The following is a 5,000-nucleotide window of genomic DNA, read 5'->3' as shown; positions in this document are numbered from 1 at the left end:
GGGCAGGGCACCGGGGAGAAGTAGGAATCGTGGCCGGGCTCCTGGAACTCCTGCCCGGCCTGCCCCGCGGAAGCATGCCGGGTTCTCCCGCCGCGCCGTGCAGGTTCTTCCGCCCCTCGCCGGGGTAGCCGGGCTCCAACCGCTGGGCCCCGCAGCGTGGAAGGGGCCCTGCGAGTCGCCGCCGGCCTGCACGCCCGCCGTGCAGTCGACCGGGTCGAAGCCGGAATCGCGGCCGGGTTCCTGGAACTCTCGCCCGGCCTGCCCGCCCGGCCCGCCCCCCGGGCCGGGGCGCCAGTCGACATGGAGCCAAACTCGGTTTTGACCCCCTCCTGCAGCACGGTCCGGCCCCGGAGGTTCCTCCGTCCGACCTCCTGGAACCCAAGATGGGCATCCAGGGTCCCGAAATCCGTGTCCCCGAAAATCTCCGCGAACCTTTCCTGGCAATATTGTAGATGCGGCACCCGGCCCAGCCACCGGGGGCAACCGCCGAAAGTGTCCGCCCTCCTGGAGCGAAGGCCCGGGCAAGGCCCGTTTCAAAAACCTCATACGGACTTCCGGAGCCCGAGCCCCGGCGCCAGGTCGACCCAGGGCCGACCTCCCGGGCCCCAGAGAGGCTCGTCTCCGCCGCGGAAGCCGCCCGCCGCCCGCGCCGAAGGCCCCCGGGCCCGCCCGGCCTCCGGGCAGGGCACCGGGGAGAAGTAGGAATCGTGGCCGGGCTCCTGGAACTCCTGCCCGGCCTGCCCCGCGGAAGCATGCCGGGTTCTCCCGCCGCGCCGTGCAGGTTCTTCCGCCCCTCGCCGGGGTAGCCGGGCTCCAACCGCTGGGCCCCGCAGCGTGGAAGGGCCCCTGCGAGTCGCCCCCCGGCCTGCACGCCCGCCGTGCAGTCGACCGGGTCGAAGCCGGAATCGCGGCCGGGTTCCTGGAACTCTCGCCCGGCCTGCCCGCCCGGCCCGCCCCCCGGGCCGGAGCTCCAGTCGACTTGGAGCCAAACTCGGTTTTGACCCCCTCCTGCAGCACGGTCCGGCCCCGGAGGTTCCTCCCTCCGACCTCCTGGAACCCAAGATGGGCATCTAGGGTCCCGAAATCCGTGTCCCCGAAAATCTCCGCGAACCTTTCCTGGCAATATTGTAGATGCGGCACCCGGCCCAGCCGCCGGGGGCAACCGCCGAAAGTGTCCGCCCTCCTGGAACGAAGGCCCGGGCAAGGCCCGTTTGAAAAACCTCATACGGACTTCCGGAGCCCGAGCCCCGGCGCCAGGTCGACCCAGGGCCGACCTCCCGGGCCCCAGAGAGGCTCGTCTCCGCCGCGGAAGCCGCCCGCCGCCCGCGGCGAAGGCCCCCGGGCCCGCCCGGCCTCCGGGCAGGGCACCGGGGAGAAGTAGGAATCGTGGACGGGCTCCTGGAACTCCTGCCCGGCCTGCCACGCGGAAGCATGCCGGGTTCTCCGGCCGCGCCGTGCAGGTTCTTCCGCCCCTCGCCGGGGTAGCCGGGCTCCAACCGCTGGGCCCCGCTGCCTGGAAGGGGCCCTGCGAGTCGCCGCCGGCCTGCACGCCCGCCGTGCAGTCGACCGGGTCGAAGCCGGAATCGCGGCCGGGTTCCTGGAACTCTCGCCCGGCCTGCCCGCCCGGCCCGCCCCCCGGGCCGGAGCGCCAGTCGACATGGAGCCAAACTCGGTTTTGACCCCCTCCTGCAGCACGGTCCGGCCCCGCAGGTTCGCCCGTCCGACCTCCTGGAACCCAAGATGGGCATCTAGGGTCCCGAAATCCGTGTCCCCGAAAATCTCCGCGAACCTTTCCTGGCAATATTGTAGATGCGGCACCCGGCCCAGCCACCGGGGGCAACCGCCGAAAGTGTCCGCCCTCCTGGAGCGAAGGCCCGGGCAAGGCCCGTTTGAAAAACCTCATACGGACTTCCGGAGCGCGAGCCCGGGCGCCAGGTCGACCCAGGGCCAACCTCCCGGGCCCCAGAGAGGCACGTCTCCGCCGCGGAAGCCGCCTGATGCCCGCGCCGAAGGCCCCCGGGCCCGCCCGGCCTCCGGGCAGGGCACCGGGGAGAAGTAGGAATCGTGGCCGGGCTCCTGGAACTCCTGCCCGGCCTGCCCCGCGGAAGCATGCCGGGTTCTCCCGCCGCGCCGTGCAGGTTCTTCCGCCCCTTCGCCGGGGTAGCCGGGCTCCAACCGCTGGGCCCCGCAGCCTGGAAGGGCCCCTGCGAGTCGCCCCCCGGCCTGCACGCCCGCCGTGCAGTCGACCGGGTCGAAGCCGGAATCGCGGCCGGGTTCCTGGAACTCTCGCCCGGCCTGCCCGCCCGGCCCGCCCCCCGGGCCGGAGCTCCAGTCGACATGGAGCCAAACTCGGTTTTGACCCCCTCCTGCAGCACGGTCCGGCCCCGGAGGTTCCTCCGTCCGACCTCCTGGAACCCAAGATGGGCATCTAGGGTCCCGAAATCCGTGTCCCCGAAAATCTCCGCGAACCTTTCCTGGCAATATTGTAGATGCGGCACCCGGCCCAGCCGCCGGGGGCAACCGCCGAAAGTGTCCGCCCTCCTGGAGCGAAGGCCCGGGCAAGGCCCGTTTGAAAAACCTCATACGGACTTCCAGGGCCGGAGCCCCGGCGCCAGGTCGACCGCGGGCCTCCCTCCCGGGGCCCAGCACGGCTCGTCTCCCCCGCGGGAGCAGCCCGCTGCCCGCGCCGAAGGCCCCCGGACCCGCCCGGCCTCCGGGCAGGGCACCGGGGAGAAGTAGGAATCGCGGCCGGGCTCCTGGAACTCTCGCCCGGCCAAGCCGCTCGGCCCGCCCCTGGGCCGGAGCTCCAGTCGACATGGAGCCAAACTCGCGGTTGAACCTCTCCTGCAGCACGGTCCGGCCCCGGAGGTTCCTCCGTCCGACCTCCTGGAACCCAAGATGGGCATCTAGGGTCCCGAAAACCGTGTCCCCGAAAATCTCCGCGGACCTTTCCTGGCAATATTGTAGATGTGGCACCCGGCCCAGCCGCCGGGAGCAACCGCCGAAAGTGTCCGGCCTCCTGGAGCGAAGGCCCGGGCACGGCCCGTTTGAAAATCCTCATACGGACTTCCAGGGCCGGAGCTCGGGAGCCAGGTCGACCCCGGGCCTCCCTCCCGGGCGTTAGGGCGGCTCGTCTCCCCCGCGGGAGCAGCCCGCTGCCCGCGCCGAAGGCCCCCGGACCCGCCCGGCCTCCGGGCAGGGCACCGGGGAGAAGTAGGAATCGCGGCCGGGCTCCTGGAACTCTCGCCCGGCCAGGCCGCCCGGCCCGCCCCCCGGGCCGGAGCTCCAGTCGACATGGAGCCAAACTCGGGGTTGAACCTCTCCTGCAGCACGGTCCGGCCCCGGAGGTTCCTCCGTCCGGCCTCCTGGAACCCAAGATGGGCATCTAGGGTCCCGAAACCCGTGTCCTCGAAAATCTCCGCGAACCTTTCCTGGCAATATTGTAGATGCGGCACCCGGCCCAGCCGCCGGGGGCAACCGCCGAAAGTGTCCGCCCTCCTGGAGCGAAGACCCGGGCAAGGCCCGTTTGAAAAACCTCATACGGACTTCCGGAGCCCGAGCCCCGGCGGCAGGTCGACCCAGGGCCCACCTCCCGGGCCCCAGAGAGGCTCGTCTCCGCCGCGGAAGCCGCCTGCCGCCCGCGCCGAAGGCCCCCGGGCCCGCCCGGCCTCCGGGCAGGGCACCGGGGAGAAGCCGGAATCGCGGCCGGGCTCCTGGAACTCTCGCCGGGCAGGCCGCCCGGCCCGCCCCGGGGCCGGAGCTCCAGTCGACATGGAGCCAAACTCGGTTTTGACCCCCTCCTTCGGAACGGTCCGGCCCCGGAGGTTCCTCCGTCCGAGCTCCTGGAACCCAAGATGGGCATCTAGGGTCCCGAAACCCGTGTCCTCGAAAATCTCCGCGAACCTTTCCTGGCAATATTGTAGATGCGGCACCCGGCCCAGCCGCCGGGGGCAACCGCCGAAAGTGTCCGCCCTCCTGGAGCGAAGGCCCGGGCAAGGCCCGTTTGAAAAACCTCATACGGACTTCCGGAGCCCGAGCCCCGGCGCCAGGTCGACCCAGGGCCAACCTCCCGGGCCCCAGAGAGGCTCGTCTCCCCCGCGGGAGCAGCCCGCCGCCCGCGCCGAAGGCCCCCGGACCTGCCCGGCCTCCGGGCAGGGCACCGGGGAGAAGCCGGAATCGCGGCCGGGCTCCTGGAACTCTCGCCCGGCCCGCCCCTGGGCCGGAGCTCCAGTCGACATGGAGCCAAACCCGGGGTTGAGCCCCTCCTGCAGCACGGTCCGGTCCCGGAGGTACCCCTGCCCGACCTCCTGGAACCCAAGATGGGCAACTAGGGTCCCGAAAACCGTGTCCCCGAAAATCTCCGCGGACCTTTCCTGGCAATATTGTAGATGCGGCACCCGGCCCAGCCACCGGGGGCAACCGCCGAAAGTGTCCGCCCTCCTGGAGCGAAGGCCCGGGCACGGGCCGTTTGAAAAACCTCATCGGGACTTCCAGGGCCGGAGCCCCGGCGCCAGGTCGACCCCGGGCCTCCCTCCCGGGGCCCAGCACGGCTCGTCTCCCCCGCGGGAGCAGCCCGCCGCCCGCGCCGAAGGCCCCCGGACCTGCCCGGCCTCCGGGCAGGGCACCGGGGAGAAGTCGGAATCGCGGCCGGGCTCCTGGAACTCCCGCCCGGCCTGCCCCGCGGAGTCCTGCCCGGGCTCCCGCCGCCTTGGCCCGGGACGACCACCCCTCGGCGGGGTGCCTGGGCTCCGACCCCGGAGGCCCGGGTCCCTGCCGGGGCCCTTGGACCCGCCCCCGGGCTGCCCTTCCACGGAGCCCTTGACCGGGACGAAATCGGAATTGTGGCCGAGCTCCTGGAACTCTCGCCCGGCCTGACCGCCTTCTCCGGCCCTTTTCCGGTTTTCCCCGTTGACCTGGCTCCAAACTCGGGTTTGGCCCCTCAACACGGCAGGGTTCTGCCCCGAAGATCCCTCTGACCGGCTTTCTGGAACCGAACATGG

The sequence above is a fragment of the Alligator mississippiensis genome, unplaced genomic scaffold, assembly GCF_030867095.1.
Source record: "Alligator mississippiensis isolate rAllMis1 unplaced genomic scaffold, rAllMis1 scaffold_20, whole genome shotgun sequence".
In the NCBI taxonomy this organism is placed as follows: Eukaryota; Metazoa; Chordata; order Crocodylia; family Alligatoridae; genus Alligator; species Alligator mississippiensis.
This window is presented reverse-complemented; position numbering follows the sequence as displayed.